Below are 20,074 nucleotides of genomic sequence, written 5' to 3'. Positions count from 1 at the left end.
AACCCATACACAATTATCATTCACACATATTCAAAGTCAATCTAGATTAGTGCATCACCATATCACAAATATGTTGGCTCATACCTAAATATTACAACTATAACCATTTGATAGGTCCAAGCAGGTTAACGCAATACATATGACATCAAGATCTTCAATGAATGAACATAACCACTACGCATATGACCAATCTAAATTACAACATCAAGATCTCAATGGAATAACCCTAATCATGAAGTTACTAACATATAACAACAATAAGCTATATATCATGCTCATCAAAAACATATAACCTAATTTATATAAACCTAATGCATATGACAATCCTTAACTTACATACATGCATGCCAAACATACCATACATGTATGGCAGTCTTCTCTTACCCCAAAGTCTAATGCTGCAACTTCACTTTGGTAGTCTGCATTTCCTGCTCTATTTCAACCAACACATAAGATTCATAAAAAACAATAGAATCATGATGACCTAAATTGCATACAATGACTTCACAAGGCATATTTGACCTACTATTCAAACTATAACCAAGACCATTCATGCATAACAAGTGTATATAGACATATAACAAATGAATACACACATCATTCTAGCGATAGTCCAGTCATCAATGTATGACAATATCAACTACACAAACCAAGACCTCATGCATGACAACAACAACCACCTCATGTGCATTTGATAATATGTGAACACTAGCACACATAGCAATGCATAGTTAACCATACACACATGACGACATACTCCACGACAACACCTCCAATCTTCACATGGTGACATCACTACAACCATGATCAACACCATGCAAATAAAACAAGCACATGAACTACATGCATAAGGAACACATATACAACCAACATGAAAGCATGATCAACACACAACCCAAGGAGGGCACAACCATGCTTTGATAACACTCTGTAACACCCTCCTCCCACATCTACCAAAGCAATTGGCCAGATGGGGTAAATATGGGATGAGAGGCCTATATTATATGATTCAACCTCATAAGTCACATTAAGGAAGTGGAACCAATGGAAACACACCATACAGACATTCAACATTATCAACAGAACCCTCAGAAGACAAGTCATCAACTTAGACATCCTGTCCCTGGGTCCCACTGTTGTTTTAGGTCTCTTGGGCCATAGTCACTCTCATGCTATGGGAAAGGGAGCGAATAGCAACTTAAAGTCGCTCTCATATGCCTACCTGCCAGTGGTTGTGGACCAAAATTGTCAGTGTTGTGTCAATGACCTCCAGATTTAAGACACTTTTTTAGGCTCAGAGCCCAGGTTACTACCCAGAACTGATCCATTTTTTAAGTCAGTAAAGTAACATGGAAATGAAAGTACTAAAGAAAATACTTATTCAAGACCTTGACTAGATCCTTACTAGCCATGACAGGAATTTCATCAAACATATCATTAACATGTAACCTACAGGTGTAAAGATCAGAATTAGGTGTAGGGATCTCATACTTATTTGAGAATTGCTATGAACCATTGTTACCTCATGCCATTTTCTGCATTATCATCGATTATGTCATAGGAACATTATCCATTCACATACAAGTAAAAACATGTTGAGAGGCATACATAGATGCTGCACTAAAATGTGCATATAACCAGCATAATAGGAACAAAAATACAATAAACATATCAACCATCAAATCCATAAATACATCAATACCTTTACACATGAAAATCAAGGGAATTGATTTCTCATTAATGAATGTAATGAAGCAATCGGAGATGGTACTACCACATTCCACCCAACCATAGAATGGCTGAGCCAAATATCTCTTTAGCCATTCACCCTCATGACATATTCCAACCATGAATGTGGGACCTCATAAAACATACCAATCGAAACTCATCTAGGGCTTGTAGAGGCCATCCACCTCAACTCATTAAACAGTGATTCTACCTCACAGTTGGACATCACAAAACCATCATTAGAAAGGTCTCTATCCCATCCTTTTAGGGCTCCAGAGCGTTTGTTCCAACCTAGCTCCTATGACTAGTAACTCAACCCACGATTATCATCAAGCTCTACAATGTTTGTCCAACCAAGGCTTCCAGGACTAGTAACTCAACCCACAGATTTTACTGGGCTTCTGGAGTTTTTGTCCAACCAGGGCTTCTAGGACTAGTAACTCAACCCACCAAGGGATTCCAGAGCATTTGTGCAAACAAGGCTTCCAAGACTAGTAACTCAACCCAAGTTGTTATAAGGATTCCATAGCATTTTTCCAACCAAGGCTACAGGACTACTAACTCAACCCAAGCTGTTACAGGGTTTCTAGTGTGTTTTTCCAACCAAGGATTTTAGGAACTATTATCTCAACCCAAGCTAAGGAAAAATGAGAACCAACCAAAACAAACAATGCAATAAACCCACAATATTCCATGGCTATCTAGGAAACGAAAACGCTAGGCAAATCTATTGTCAATCTAGGAAAATACTGCATGCCAATGACAAACCATAAACAATAATCCACTTGTATGTACCATGCATGCCAAAACTAGTGAGGAAAACACACATGTAACTCTGTACCTGCAAACAAAATGCATTATAGCTACTGATCCAGATGTCCTCTTGTGCTTTCCTGCTCTTCATTTTCCTTCTTGCTCCAAAATTCCAAGTATGCCACACTCTCCAAGAGTGCTCCAAGAAAACTCTAAGTGTCGAAGAGTATGAGAGAGAGAGAGAGAATAGAGAAGCCTCAGAAGCCTTTTTATCAATGAGGCCTCTATTTTCTTCATTTTCCATTATTTTCCTTCTGATTTTCCTCCTCAAATGCAACCTATGACCTTTCACCTTTCTTTTCTCCTAATATCCATTATTTTCATAAATAAAATACTAATAATTACTTCATGCCTTTCCAAATCCTTAATCACTGCCTTTGCCAATTTCCTTAGCCATAATAAACCAAATCAAAACCCATTAGGATGATTAACCCACCATTAAGCTTGGAATACGTGTCCCGTCATTGCGGCCTTATATATATATATATATATATATATATATATATATATATATATATATATTTACATGGAATTTTCATCAGGGCTGTTACAATAAGGAATTTTTTCATTTATGTTCCTAGACTTTAGGGAATGTTCCCTTGCTTCCTATTAAGGTGGTTGCAAAATTCCATGAAGATTTTCATCTAAGATAATAAGAAGTGCTAGATACCTCACTGCAAAATCACTAAGAGAAATCCATCGCCAGTGGACAACCATTACAATCTAGGATGCCACCAAATGATGCCTTATCCATAGAAGATCTTTGCCATTGATCTTCTCAACAATTGTTTCAACTTATTCTATATTCTTCAATGCAACTTGAGGATTTTTTTCTCCTCATAGTAACCAAATATAACAACCTCATTGTTACGCATGATGAACAACAACATGAGCTTCTTAGAGTAGTGGAGGAATGAGATCAATTGTGTGGACAAAAATAGCAACTTCAATAACAAGTTGAGGATATTAATGCTAAACTCTAGTATATGTGGCCAAGAGCTGCATATTTTTCTCCTAACATTTGAGAATACATATATGAGTTGCCGTGATGCGTCCAACCTCTTGAGAGTGCTCGCACAAACTTAATTACTACAAATAAATATTTACACCATGTCATTGCTAGGTTATGAAATACAAACTTTGATCCTATAAAATAGTTTAATTAGGAGATTGATCAACTTGTAGAGTAGAATTCTGCACTAAGAGATACACTTCAACAATAAAAAAGAGATTCTTAGGAAATATTCCTCCAAGTGCAGGATTAGACAAGGTTTCTCACCAAAAACAATCAACCATTATGAAAATTAAGAGAGCAAATAAAAAAATTAATGGAGAAATATCTTATTCACTACAAGAAAAAAGGACATTGGTGAGGGGCGAAAAATGTCACCATAAGCTCATTGGTGATGGTCAAAAGAGAATTCGTCACCAAAGACTGAACATCACCAAACGTGGCATCGCAAAAATTATAGGTGTTGTAGTGACATACAAAGTCCGTCACCAATAATGATTTATAATGACGAATAATGACTGTCACCATTTCATATGAGCAATGGTGATGGACCTTAGACTTTGTCACCAAAAATTGAACATCACCAAAGGTGGAGTTGCCAAAAGTATAGGTGTTGTAGTGACATTCAAAGTTTTTCACCAATAATTATTTATAATGACGGATAGCAACCGTCACCATTGCATATGAGCAATGGTGACAGACCATAGCCTTAGTCACCAAAAACTAAACATCACCAAAGGTGGCGTCGCCAAAAGTATAGGTGTTCTGGTAACATTCAAGGTCCATCACGAATATTGATTATAATGACGGATAGTGACTGTCACCATTTCATATGAACAATAATGATTTATTGTGATGGACCTTTAATGGCTGTCACTATTGGTGCATATATATGGTGACGTTCATTGACCGTCACCAAAAGTCACATTGCTAGAAGTATAGGTGTTGTGGTGACATTCAATGTCCATCACGAATAATGACAGACAATGATCGTCACCATTTCATATCAACAACAACGATTTATGGTTATAGACCTTTGAGGGTCGTCACTATTGATGCGTATATATGGTGGTGTTCGTTGACTGTCACCATTTCATATTTTTGGTGAGGGTCGAAAAATGTCACCAAAGCTCACTGGTGATGGTCAAAAGATCCTCCATCACCAAAAATTGATAGTCTCCATTCCATATGGATGTGAGGGCATGATGGAATCGAACCACCGACCTATTGCTTGTAAAGCAGGTGCTCTTCTATTGAGCTAGCACCCTTTAAAGAATTATATTTTTTAAAATTAGACCTCGAAACTTCATGAATTGTAAATTCTACAACTTTCAATAACTTAAAGTCTCAACAATATTTTACTAAATGTTCCAAATTTAAATAGGAACACAAAAAATTACATAGATAACCATAAACACAGAGATGCACTAGAAATAATACTTCATTTCATTAATGTAAAATACTAAAATATGCTTACAAACAGAAATAGAAATAAACCAGCTAGGGCGATGGCAACTTATCTCTAAGAAGAGATGTGGTGGCTACATGCCTCTGAACTACCTTACAATGAGGCTCAAGGGCTTTTTTATTATTGAACAATAAGAGCAAACCCTAAACAACTAAAACCCTAACCCGAGGAGATGTAACACCAAGAGTTTATGTGCCATGTTGGGGTGAGTTGGATAGCCAACTTCCCTGGGTCGCGACTTGGTCATATTATCTTTGTTTGATGCGCATGATAACCCATTGGAAAGATCTCTTTGAGGAATACGATGGAAAAGATGATTTTAGATATACAAAAAAAATTGGCGGTAGATTTCCAAAAAAAATGTCGTTTAGGGCCTCAAAAATGCTCCGGAAGTTTAGGACTCGAAAAACTGCTAAAAATAGTAAACTGTGCTACAATTAAGGAAACTGAAAAATTGAAAGAAGCAATGGTGGGGGTCCAAGTGGATTGGCGAGTGGCCACCAATATCCACCTGGATCATTCCTCTCCCCTTAGGAAGCAATGGTCCCCATTGCGTTGAGTTCCTCCATGAGATGAGGAAACTTTTGTTGAACTTGGTTACTAGTGAGCCACTTGCCCTAGTGAAGGAGTTGGCTTGCTTTGACAACTTGATGTAGCTGGATATTCTACTGGTGAGTGTGCTTGACCTGTGTGTCCATGATCCGATCAGTTGCATCTTCTTCCATGCAATCTGGATTTAACTCTGTGGGTGTGAGCTGTTCTGCAATGTCAGATGTGTCTAGTAATGGTGGAAAGTATGGCCGAAGGTGGTCCACATTGAACACTGGGTGTAGGCCAAGGAATGGGGGAATGCTGAACTCAAATGCATTGTCTCCCTCAGCCTTGGTAATGGTGTAAGGACCATCTCGGAGTGGTCTGAGTTTCTGATAGGCTTCGGTAAGGCATTCCTTTTGGAAATGCAACCAGACTTTGTCGCCCGCTTGAAACTTGTGTGGCACCCGATGTTGATCATGTTGCTGCTTGTACTTGGCGTTTGATTTCTCTAGAATGTCATGGAACTGCTGGTGAATATGTTGGATGTGCTCAATGAAGCTGTTTTCCTTATTTGTTTTAGGCTGGACATGAGTCGAATCTGCGTGAGTAGCTATAAACGACATGGCCACATCAATGGGACAAATGGTTGGAATCCCAAGTCCACCTGAAAAGGGCCATGGCCAGTTGAGCTGTGGAGAGCCCGGTTGTAGCTGTGCTGAACATAGGGGAGGCTTTCATCCCATGTGCATGGATTCTTTGAGTTGTACATGCACAAAATTTGTACGATCATCCTGTTGAAAACCTCTGTTTGGCCATTAGTTTGAGGATGAAAGGCTGTGGACTTAGTGATTTTGGTGTCCAGCATCGACCAAAGTCTTGACCAAAATGTACTGAGGAACCTGTTCTCTCGACCTGAGATGATTGACTGTGGGATCCCAAAGTGTACCAACACTCGTTCAAAGAAGAGTTTAACAGTGGTTTCTGTTGTGATATTCTTCTCGCAGGCCGCCATAAAGGCCATCTTCGAGAACCTGTCGATGACCACAAAAACATAGTCATTTTTATGCTTAGTGGAAGGAAGGCCTGACATGTAATCTATGGAGATGGATTCCCAGGGTCGACTAGGGGTAGGAAGCGGGGCATAGAGAACTTGCTTCTTGATGGTCGGTTTGGCAATGGCACAAGCAGTGCATGATCTGATGTACTTCCCGACATCCTGTCGAAGACTTGACCAATAGAAATACTTCTGCAACACTCCCACCATTTTCTCGACCTCAAAATTCCCAATAGCTCAACTATAGTGTGCTTCCCAAATCATTTTGGCATGCTCGCTTGAAGGAACAAAAAGGTGACCCAGGTGGCATAACAGGGCATCCCGGAGGTGAAAATTTGGAACATGCTGACCCTCCAAGAGTGTTTGGTATGTATGGCTGAATTTTGGGTCACTTTTGTAGGAAAGTGGCCAATTATAAGTCTCATGACCACAAGAGTTGAGCACGATGGTTAATGCCATGATCGGTGGTTGATTGAGGTAATATGAAACATTATTGGTGTTTCCCTTCTTATACTTGATATTCAAATGGAATTTTTGCAGGTGTGTGGACCACTTATGATGGCGATCATTCTGAAATTTCCCTTGGGTCTGTATGAACTGCAGGGGTTGGTGGTATGTGTGGATGGCCGTTTCCTTCCCCAAAATGTAATGCTTCCATTGTCAGCAGGCCTGCACAATGGAATACATCTCTTTGTCATAAGTGGGATACTTCTGGACTATGTCTGAAAGTGTCTCATTGTGATATGCCACTGGATGCTTATGTTGAGTAAGGACTGCCCCAATAGCATAGTCAGAGGCATCTGTCTCGACCTCAAATGGTTGTTGCAAGTTTGGTAATGTGAGCATTGGTGCCGAGCAGAGGAAATCTTGCAACTCTTTGAATGCCTTCTGTTGAGACTCAGACCAAAAGAATTTTGCTTTCGCTCCTCCCTTGGTGACTTGACTCAAGGGCCAAGTAATATAAGAAAATCCCAACACGAACCTGTGGTAGAATTTGGAAAGACCTAGAATGCTATAAAGCTCTGTCAGAGTGGTTGCAGATGGCCAATCCCGAATGACTTGGATCTTGGCTGGATCCACATGCACCCCCTATTCATCAATAATGTATCCTAGATATTGAACCTAGGTCTTGCCAAAAGTGAATTTCTCCAAATTGGCACATAAGTTGTGTTGCGACAGTGTTTGGAGAACCTGCCGGATGTGGTGGAGGTGCTCTTTCCAACTCTGACTGAAGATCAAGATGTCATCCGAGTATACCACTACAAAGGAGTTGGTGAATGGCCACAAGATGTCATCCATTAGCGTCATGAAGGTTGTCGAAGCATTCGTCAATCTGAAAGGCATAAGCAACGATTTGAAAAGGCCCTCCTTAGCTTTGAAGGCAATCTTCCACACATTGGAGGGTTCAATTGGTACCTGGTGATATCCTGACTTCAAATCGATCTTGCTGAAATATTTTCCCCCCTTCAGTTGGTCCAGGAGATCATCAATTTGTGGGATTGGGTACCTATTACGGACAATGATTTTGTTCAGCGCCTAATAGTCAATACAGAGCCTCCAAGTCCCATCCTTCTTCTGTACCAACGTGACTAGGCTCCCACAAGGCGATGAACGCGGACAGATGTGACCTTTCTACAACAGCTCCTGAATCTGCCTCTTGATTTCGTCATTTTCTAGAACGGAGTGCTGATAGATTCGTCCATTGGGCAGCGGTGCACCTGGGGTCAGATCGATGGAGTGCTTGACCTGACAGTGCAGAGGAACCCCTGCGGGGGAGGTGAAGATGTCCGCGTACTCCTCCACGACCTTGTCCATCTGTAGTTGTCATGCAGATGGGCCCTGTCTTCTTCTTTCCTTGAGGGCGTATCATCAGGGATACAAATTTCTGGTTTTGGAAATGAGCTTACTGCATTGTTTTGTAGTAACCAAAGAGATGGCGGTAGGCAGTGCTACCTTGGGTATCCTCTGCAGCTTATTTCCCAAAGTAACAATAACAACACGAGGCCTTGATTCATACATAGCATATCGCTTCCACAAGTATGGTTGTCCTAATAATACATCACAAACTTCAAGGGGAGCAATGTCACACAATACCTCATCTGTGAAGGGCTTGATGTTTTATGGAAGGCGACACTGCTGGCTCACACAAAGATCCGTCCTTGGTGAAGCCACCTAATGGTGTACGGTTCTGGATGTGCTGTGGTCGGTAATCCTAGTCGCTTCACAACCTCTGCCGAAATGAGGTTCTTTTGGCTCCTGCTGTTGACAATGAATTGTAGAGGGGAGCCCTTTACCCACATTTGGGAGTGGAAGAGATTCTCCTCCTTCTCTGGATCTTCGGGTTCCTCCTTCTATATCTTCGTGGTGGCAATAGTGGCATTGGGCTCTGCATCAATAATATGCTTCCCTTTATCATTACCCTTGTCAAGTTTTGACTCAGAGTCGAAACATGCATCTGGTTCTGAAATCCTTAGCTCGGCCACCAGTGACAGCTTGGCCCGACACTCACTTGTGTTGTGAGTGGAGTTCTTATGGAACACACACCACTTTCCCGTGTCCTTTTTCAGCTTCGTAGCACTGTTCTTTGCTTCCAGCTTTGGCAGCTTGTCTTGGGCTGCCCTGCATTGGCTTTGTCCTTTGTTTTGTGGTTTGGGGGCAGCTTTCCCTTGCTTTGGATTCGCAGATCCAAAGTCTCGCTTCTTCTGTTTAAACTTTTGCTTGACCTTTACGGCATATCAGTATGTCGTGCCAAGTGAGGAGATGTTCAGGAATTCTATTTCTTCCTGGATGTACTTGTGCAGGCAACCACGATATTTGAGTACCAAATGATGCTTTGAATCTTTGATACCCAACTTTGTGCGAAGGGTATGGAAAATATTGGTAAACTCTAGCACGTCTTGGTCCCTTCCTTGCCACAACGTGGTCCACTTTATGTATTGATCCTCATAGCTTCTGACAGGGTAATACTGCTCCTTGGTGGCATCCCAGAACGAATTCCAAGTGGGTGAATTTGAAAATAGTGAGCATGTACTTTCATCCTTCTGCTCGCAGTAGGTTTCCCACCAGGCCTTGACGTGGTGGGCTGCTTTGAGAAGAGCGAAAATAATCTTTTCTTGACTGGAAAATTCGTGAATAGAGAAATAACCCTCTAGCAGATTTAACCATTTATTGATGGTATTTGTGTCTATCTGACCCTTGAATATGGGGATTTCAAAATTAACTTGTACCTTAAATAGTGTGGCGTTTCCAGAGTAGCTATTGGAAGTCAATGCGTCACCCCTGGGTAGCCGCTGAAGGATCTAGGAAAAGTTGTCCATCATTGTGTCCCTTCGTCACTCGACGGCTTCTTTGAGCAAGATTTTGATAGGATCTCCTGCTCCCTCATCTTTCTTTTCATCTGCCATGGGAGGTCGTTGGGATTTGCCAGGCTGGTCTTGCAAAAGTTTGACTAGTTCAAGCCCTAACTCCTTATATACCGACCTTGTTGGGGACATGCAAAGAAAAATAGAGAAGAAAAGAAAACCGCTCTGATACCATTGATCTGGATTTAAACAGGAACGCAAAAAATTAAAAAGATAATCATAAACACAGAGATGCAGTGGAAATAATACTTCATTTCATTAATGTAAAATTCTGAAATATGCTTACAAACTGAAATAGAAATAAACCAGCTAGGGCGATGGAAGCTTATCTCTGAGAAGAGATGTGGTGGCTACATGCCTCTGAACTACCTTACAATGAGGCTCAAGGGCCTTTTATTATTGAACAATAAGAGCAAACACTAAACAACCAAAACCCTAACCTAAGGAGATGTAACACCAAGAGTTTATGGGCCCCGTTGTAATGAGTTGGACAGCCAACTTCCCAGGGTCGCGAATTGGTCATATTATCTCTGTTTGACTTGCTTGATAACCCAATAGAAAGATCTCTCCAAGGACTACGACAAAAAATACAATTTTAGAAAGAAAATAATTGGTGGTTGATTTCCAAAAAAACGTCGTTTAGGGCCTGAAAACGGCTCCGGAAGTTTAGGATCCAAAAAACTGCTAAAAATAGTAAACTGTGCTACAATTAAGGAAACTGAAAAACTGAAAGAAGCAATGGTGAGGGTCCAAGTGGAATTTGTGGGTGGCCACCAATATCCATCTGGATTACTAAACAAGAAAAACAACATCGAAGATGTAGGTCCCTACCTAATGGTTATTGAAGTTATGAAAATTGGGTGGAGGAAAAAATAGTTATGTATAAGAGAATCAATATGTTCAGTTGAATATTCAATTAGAAGTGAAACTTTGAAGACATTTATAACCTATAAATGACCTATAACTATCAAATGCACCAAATATTGCAAAGGAAATGTCATAAGTGGATACCATATGGAAGAAGAGGAGGCATGGACTTGGAACCCTTGTACATCTTGGTATGCCTTAGCACTTGGCACATATTAGTCTGTTTGATATGTCTTTGTACTATTTGGCACATCTTAGCATGCCCTAGAATTCCCTAACACACCTTGGCAGTCATGACCTCACAACTAGCATTGCATTTTTCCATGACTTGGAAACCTTACATTTACTAGAACACCTTGGCAGTCCCTAGTTTTCATGCCCTCTTTTATCCTCCATAATGTCCCAGGCTGATGAAGAGATCGATGGAGGTAACCATAAACCAAGATTTTAGTTTGATAGCTAACCCTACCAAACTAGAGAGGGCTCTCTCTATGAAATCACAGCCAAGAGATGACTGGAATGTAAAGGATTTTAGGCTAGATAGCTAGGGTCAGGTCAGTTTTTGGAAAATTTAAGGACTTGGAACTCTATCCACTGGTGTCTTGTATAGCAGGGACTTTGTCAAGAAGGCAAGGACTTGGAACTTTGTCTAGGATAAAGCGCCTAACATGCATGATAGAAGCTCCCTAGAATAAAGTACCTCCTACCTAGAAGAGCGTCCCCTGCTCAAAATATAGAACCCTTCTCTGTTGTGCACTTTTCTGAAAGATAAATCTGTGCATAAAATAGTACTAAGAAAAACACCTAAATTAAGAAAAGTGAGCATCGAAGTCAAACTATAAAAGTATAATAAATATGGCTCTATATAATTTTTGGAAACACTAGACAAGCATGATTGCATACAACAACAATAAGATTAATAAAATCGATGCGATTCTTTCATCGTTGCAATACCCTCACAGAAAAACTGGAATCTATAGCATGTAACCCAAGGCTGTATGCATTTGCTGAAGGTGTAGATTGAAAGGATCTGCTAAGATGAAGTACTATTGAAGGAGAAACACCTTCAAAACAATATATAAAGTCTATTGTGAATCCAACCCATTTGCACACAGACCAAGGTTGCTACTAGGTACACTTCTCTGCTGAAGGGAAACTACAATGTATTGTAGTGTTGTTGAAGGAAAAACACCTTTAGTGCAACATGGATAAAACTCTAACATATATTGTCATTGTGGTCTCGGTTGTCGATGATCTCATCAATATAGGTAACAAATTCGATAATTGAAAAACAAAAAGGTAAGATGCATAGATAATTTGAAATGATAGATTTGGGCATACTTTATTATTGTTTAGGAGTGTTAGTATAAAAATGCAAGGTAACTTGTTGCGTGCTTATGTCATAGGCCAAGGATGTGAAGAAATATATAAAATATTAAATAGCATGGTATAAGTTGATTGCAGGTTATTTTTGAAACAAGAATGGAATTCTCCTTGTGCGGGTTCTAATCTAGTGGGTATAACTTTAAATAAGAAACTGATAGTTATGGGGTTGAAATTGTCTCATAATTCATGAAAAGTCCCAAATTTGTTCAGTAAAAATAAGTAGAGCGAGTCGTCAGGTTTATGGAAGGGAACAACCTATTCGCAGGAAGATAACTTGAAATTAGTCGGGCATATTATTTCTCGTCTTCTTGTACGTGTGTGCTTTGAAAAGATAGCCACATCCAAAGACTTAATTACAACTCTGGTAAAGTTTATAGATGTGAAGCACTTCTGAGAAAACCCATCTCTTAATGACAATTGAGCGAGGAATATGTCAAAGGATTCAATCTTGCACTCAGTCATTGGAAGGAAGTTGGGGTATCCAACATCTTGCCAACAAACCGACTCCAACCATAATGTGAAAGGAGAGTTAATTGCGAAACCTCTTTACCACTTTGTAGTATTGTTCCCTCTTGAATTCCAAGAGGTATATGGCTACTTAGATCCACAAAACTCATGTCAGGTAAACTCTACATGATACAATTGTGACATGCAAGCTTGACACACACTCTAGTTTCCCTCTGAAATAGGGTAAGTCAAAAATTAGGAAAATCTTAACTGTAATTTGATCATATAATATTGAGGTATTGCATGGAATAAACAATATACTATCAATGGACTAATGAAGAACCCAAAATAAATGAATTTCTTATTGCTACAATAGCGCCTCTTGGGATTCTTACATAAACCACCTAACCTGCATGGAAAAAGTTCCTAGAATAGAGTACCACCTACCTAGAAGTCTGTCCCCTACTCAAAATATAAAACCCTTCTCTACTGTGCACTTTTCCTAAAGATAAATCTGTGCATAAAACAAAACTAAAAAAAACACCTAAATTAAGAAAAGTGAGCATCTAAGTCAAACTATAAAAGCATACTAAATATGGATGTATACAATATTGAGGTATTGCATGGAATAAACAATATACTGTCAATGCACTAATGAAGAACTCAAAATAAATGAATTTCTTATTGCTGCAATAGTGCCTCTTGGGATTCTCAGATAAAGCACCTAACCTGCATGGAAAAATCTTCCTAGAATATAGTACCTACTACCTAGAAGTGTGTCCCCTGCTCAAAATATAGAACCCTTCTCTACTGTGCACTTTTCTTAAATATAAATCTGTGCATAAAATAGAACTAAGAAGAAAACCTAAATTAATAAAAGTGAGCATCTAAGTCAAACTATAAAAGCATACTAAATATGCCTAAAATCGACGCACTTCTTTCATCACTGCTACAACCTCATAGGAAAACTATAATCTACAACATGTATCCCAAGGCTGCATGCATCTACTAAAGGTGCAGACCAAAAGTATGTACTAAGACGAAGTATTGTTGAAGGAGAAACGCCTTCAAAACAACATATAGAGTCAAATTATAATGTGCATTCAACCCATCTACACACAAGCCAAGGTTGCTACTGGGTACACTTCTCCCTTGAATGGAAACTACAGTGTATTGCTGCTTTACTGAAGGAGAAACACCTTCAGAGAAACATGGATAAAACCATAACATATATTGTCACTGTGGTATTGTTTGTAGAAGTTCTCATCAATATAGGTAACAAATTTGATAATTGAAAAGCCAAAAGGTGAGATACATAGATAATTTGAAATGATATATTTGGGCATACTTTATTATTTGTTAGGAGTGTTAGTATAAAAAATGCAAGGTAGCCTATTGCATCTTTATGTCACAGACCAAGGATGCGAATAAATACAGAAAATATTAAATAGCATGGTGCAAGTCGATTTCAAGTTCTTTCGAAACAGGAATGGAGTTCTCCTTGTGCAGATTCTAATCTATTGGGTGTAGATTTAAATGAGAAATTTATAGTTATGGGGTTGGAATTGTCTCACGATTCATGGCAAGTCCCAAAGTTGTTCACTAGAAAGAAGTAGAGCAAGTCGTTAGGTTTATGAATGGGAAAACCCTATACACAGTAGATAAGTTCAAATTATTCGGGCATATTATTTCTTCTCTTCTTGTATGCATGTGCTTTGAAAATCTAACCACCTATGAAGACTCAAGAACAACTCTAGTAAAGTTTATAGGTGTGTAGCACTTTTGAGAAAACCCATCACTTAATGACAATTGAGCGAGGAATATGTCGAAGGATTTAGTCTTGCACTCAATCATAAAAAGGAAGTTGGGGTATCCAACATCTTGCCTACAAACTGACTCCAACCATAATGTGAAATCCAGGTTAACTGTGAAACCTCTTTCCCATTTTGTAGTATTGTTGCCTCTTGAGTTCCAACACGTATCTTGCTGCTTAGATCCACAAAACTTGTCCCAGGTAAACTTTTCATGATACAATTGTGATGTGCAAGCTTGACACACACTCTAGTTTCCCTCTAAAACAGGGTAAGTCAAAATATTATGACAGGCTTAACTATAATTTAATCATACACTATTGAGGTATTGTATGGAATAAACAATATACTATCAATGCACTAATGAAGAACTCAAAATAAACGAATTTCTTGTTGCTACAATAGTGCCACACTTGGGATTCTCCAAGGAGCCACTAATTTATACACATTTGGAATCTTTACTTGGTCTGCAGAAAGATTAAGCAATGGTAGTGATCACTCTTTTCCCTCCCATGGAAGGTCTATACAGAGTCAGCAATAAATTGATTTAAAAGTGAGGTATATGCCTGAAAAATAGGAGTTCGACTCTTCAACTCTAATTTAGTGGCAAGGAAATATTCAACTGTCAATTCTTGATCTTCTACAGTGTAAATTTCTAGATAAATGGTTAACGTAAATCTTTCCGTTGTCCACATATCTCAAAAAAACATGTATGTCTAGACTCTGGTTGTGTGTAAGAGAGGGGAGATCACATAAATAATCCATTATCAAAAGAAAATGTTAAAGCACAACATTCTATGGAGATTTTTTTTTAAATGTTATTACATACCTTAGAAAGTATGAAAGGACATAACTAAAGCTTCCCTCTTCTTCCACACTTCATTAAATATGGCCTTTTCCAAGGCAGATGTGGCCTGCAGAATCACAATCAGCAAATAGAATATGAAAAGTAAGTTTAATGAATTAAAGTAGATTTGTTATATCTTAAGAAAATGGACTGTGAGAAATTGGATTCATTCTCTACAGCAGATGATATAGCAAGATCTAATTACATTTTTAACTAAAACAAAGGTAAATTGGATTCATGCTCTACAATAGATTATATAATGAGATCTAATGAGTAAGCTCAAGCTCCAAAATGATGGCATCCAACTTCTGAGTGGTAGTTACTGTATATATCTAGCTAGAGGCTATAACATAAAGATATTTGTTATATGTGAAGATAAAAAATGAAAGAAATGTTAAATTTTGACCATCAATTATAAGTTTCTTTCAAGGACTAGATCAAATCATAACATTGTTATCAAGATAATCAACTCACCCATTCTAGTATGCTTCTAGTAGTTTCATGATAAAACTCAAACTCAATAAACTTCAAACAACATAAATTAACCAACAATATATCTGAGGTTGGTTACCTAAGGATTATATCATACTAAATTACCTTTTGCATCTAACATTGAAAATGACTGTGAAAGAAATGAAGACAAATCAGTGATTATGATGGATGCATGTGATGAAATAAAATATAAAAATACCTTTCTTCTGCTACTGATGAGCCTTCTAGGGGATTCTTGGATGAAGCTGATCCTAATCTGCTTTGTGAAATCGAAGAGACACTTTCTAGCTAATCTGATTTGACGGACAACAACCCTAATGCTTATGAAAATGAATATGGAAAGCAATCAGAATCGATGAACCTGGTCTTGAAGAAGGCGTCTCAAATTCTAATATGGATACTATTTTAAATTTCTATAGCTAGCAGAGGGTTTTCCCAGTTGGGTTCCCTAGAAAATTTTGTTTTTTTTTTTTTTTTTTTGTTATAGTGTGACTGTGTTTTATTTCTGTTCTATTCCACTACAAATTGGTAGAGATATTTTTTGTCTTCATGCAACAATTAGTTTTATATTTATTCATTCAAGCAGTAGCAAAATTTCCTGAAATTATACACAAGGGACAATTAATCTATATTTTCACTTATATCTTTTGCAAGTAAAATTCACAACTAAATTTTCATCCAAAGTGTTTAGGTTACTAGCAAGTGGTATCACAACATATCTCAACATTTCAAGGCATAAATCATACTATTCAATAAGGTTGAGACTTGAGATACAAAAATATTCCCAAGTTATACAAGCAAGAAGACTGCTGATTTTTGGTTCTAAATCTATCCAACCAGAACAAAATTATGCCATTTTCAACACCCTCTAGTCAAAGTTATTCCTAGCCTCATTCAACTCAATTAAGAATATGTCAATCTCGTTGATATTTCTTCTTCATTTAGTGCTTCTAAGTTACATATTTATGCAACATAATATATCATTTATGTTAAGTGATTATTCATTACAAATTATTTAGTCTGTCCATCGCATCTACCTAATTTTTTGATCAGTTTCTAGGAAGACTCTATTAGAAATTTGCAGCAGAAAATAGAAGACTGTTTTAGTACCTAGTGTTATAAAACTCTAATCTGGAAAAATTATTTTGGGTTGTTTCCCTAAAAATATTTACAAAATTTTCAATCCCAAATCCATTTCATGGAGAAATTTAGTCAGGGAGAAATTTAATATTATTTTTGGAAAATTTGAATGAAACTAAAAGATATTCTTCCCGTTTGCTCAAAAGATTCCAACACCAAATATGAGTGAATTCACAGAACTTAAGATTTGGAAATAATTAAATTTCACTTCGCTTTTCCAGGTCAATATATGAGTGAAATCAAAAAACCTGAGATTTGGATTCTGGAAACACTTAAATTTCACCTCATTTATTAGGATTGGAAGTTCCTTGAGATACAAACATGTAGCAATAAGGATCTACATTTCTTGTTTAAGGACAATGTTCAGTTTATAAATAGTGATACAAGAATCCTTGTATACATGCCTGACACATTTCTTTGGTCACAACTAATGAAAATGAACTCCATCAATACATAACAGACAAGGTAGAATGTAAGATAGCATCTACTTTTCAACATATACTCTGATAAAAAGAAACATCTATACAGTCATATAAAGTTGTCACCACACAAAAGAAGGAATTAAAAACCAAAATAAAAACAGGAACAGGCTTGGATTGTTATGGTTACTCTAACAAAATGTTAAATAGGATCAATACATTAATATGGAAAATAGTGTAGTTGATTATGATTTATTGATCCCAAGGGGTTAGCCCAACCGAATGTCATTAATGTTACTGGGTATTTGGCTAGTTCTATGCTGGCAGGTGCCCTGTTTGAAATCCCTTGGGTGAGGTGCACTAGTCGATGCCAATGGGATTACAAAGGATGTCATCCATGAATGTGGGGAAGCATCCATTGGGATTCCCCACAAAGTTTTTCTTGGAAAGAATAAAAATAGGATTTCCTAAAGAGAAATTTTGAGATGCATACAATGTACACCCAGTAAATCAACTCTATAGAGACAAACCATAAAAAAAGGAAAAATACATATTATTTTACCTATGTTCCCTCGTTTTACTTCTCGCCCTGTGAAAAGTGAAAGTATGCTACTCTTAAACTTAAAAGAAAGGATGAAAAAAATAGTGACTTTTGAACCAATCCTTCTTGTGTGGAAGAAGACTAAAAGTGGGGTGAAAATGCAATGAGGTTAGAAATGAAACATACCTAGGTGCCATTAATGGATTGAAGAGGTAAAACCTTAACTCAAAACTCTCCTCAGTCTCATTTGCCCTCCTGCACTGTGAAAAGTGAAAATATGCTACTTGTAAACTTAAAAGAAAGGATGAAAAAAATAGTGAATTTTGAACCAGAGATTTGAGGTGTGTGTACTCCTCCCTATGTGGAAGAAGACTAAAACTAGGGTGTAAATGCAACAAGGTTAGAAATGAAACATACCTGGGCACCATTAATGGATTGAAGATCCAATGCTGGGGGATCTGAGGTGTGTGTACTCCTCCCTGTGTGGAAGAAGACTAAAAGTGGGGTGGAAATGCAGTGAGGTTAGAAATGAAACATACCTGGGCATCATTAATGGATTGAAGATCCAATGGTGGGGTTCGATATCATTCTCCTATTGGTAAAACCTTAATTCACAACAATCTTCAATCTCATTTTCCCTTATGCCCTGTGAAAAGTGAAAATATGCTACTCTTAAACTTAAAAGAAAGGATGAAAAAAATAGTGATTTTTGAACCAGTGCTCCTTGTGTGGAAGAAGACTAAAAGTGGGGTGGAAATGCAGTGAGGTTAGAAATGAAACATACTAGGGTGCCATTAATGGATTGAAGATCCAATGGTGGGGTTCGATATTAGTCTGCTACTAGTAAAAACTTAATTCAAAACTCTCTTCAATCTCATTTTCCCTCCCACCCTGTGAAAATTCAAAATATGATACTCGTAAACTTAAAAGCAAGGATGAAAAAAATAGTGAATTTTTAACGAGAGATCTGAGGTGTGTGTACTCCTCCTTGTGTGGAAAAATACTAAAAGTGGGGTGTAAACACAGCGAGGTTAGAAATGAAACATACGTGGGCGCCATTAATGGATTGAATATCTAATGGTGGGGTTTGATATCAATCTCGTTTTCCCTCCCGCCCTGTGAAAAGTGAAAATATGCTACTAGTTTTACCTCCCTCCACCTTATGAAAAGTGAAAATTTAATTCACAACTCTCTTCAATCAAGTTTTACCTCCCCCCCATGAAAAGTGAAAATATACTACTTGTTTTAGAAAGTAAATGAATATTGGAATTAGGAGGGCTTTGTTACATCAAAATTAAGGCTGAATTTTTTTAAAAATGTTAAAATTTCCCTCCATAAAAAACAATAAATACAATATTTATAGAGTATACAGTAGATGTGTAGGTGTAATATAAGTATGTAAACAATTCTAAATATGGGCTTAGTTAAAGAATAATAGTAATAATAATAATAAAAGTCAAAAGTATGGGGATGAGTGCAAAAATCTAAATGTTGGCTCAATTAATAATAAAAATATAAAATTCAATTTGTTATATTTTGATTTTGTTATTAACTTCTGAATAGGTTTCGCTACAATACCATGAGCCAATACCATGGCTTATCAATACCTCAAGCCCACAAACCATAACTTATTTCACAACCAAAATATTTTATAACAATATGACATGATTCTTAACCATGGATATCCACCCCCCACTTTACAGTGGGTATTATTAACTTGTAAAAACTTGGTTTTGTTATAATATGATGGGCCAATACTATGGCTTATCAATACCACATGCTCTAAAAACATAACTTATTTCACAGTCAAAATATTTTATAACAATATGAAAATATCCTTAACCATGGATATTCATTCTCACTTTACCATTGATATTATTAACTTGGAAATAGACTTTGTTACAATACCATGGCTTATCAATATCACATGCCCAAAAAACATAACTTATTTCAAAATCATAATATTTTATAAGAATATGATAGGATTCTTAATCATGGATATTCATCCCTGCTTTTTCATTGGTATTATGAACTTGTTAATAGGCTTTGTTACAATAGCATGGGCTAATACCATGGCTTATCAATACCACATGCCAAAAAATCATATCTTATTTCACAATATAAATATTTTATAACAATATGACAAGATTCTT

Source organism: Pinus tabuliformis, chromosome 6 (assembly GCF_031772625.1).
Source record: "Pinus tabuliformis cultivar Carrire ecotype Pingquan chromosome 6, CPIR1, whole genome shotgun sequence".
In the NCBI taxonomy this organism is placed as follows: Eukaryota; Viridiplantae; Streptophyta; class Pinopsida; order Pinales; family Pinaceae; genus Pinus; species Pinus tabuliformis.
Note: the sequence above shows the minus strand (reverse complement) of the source record.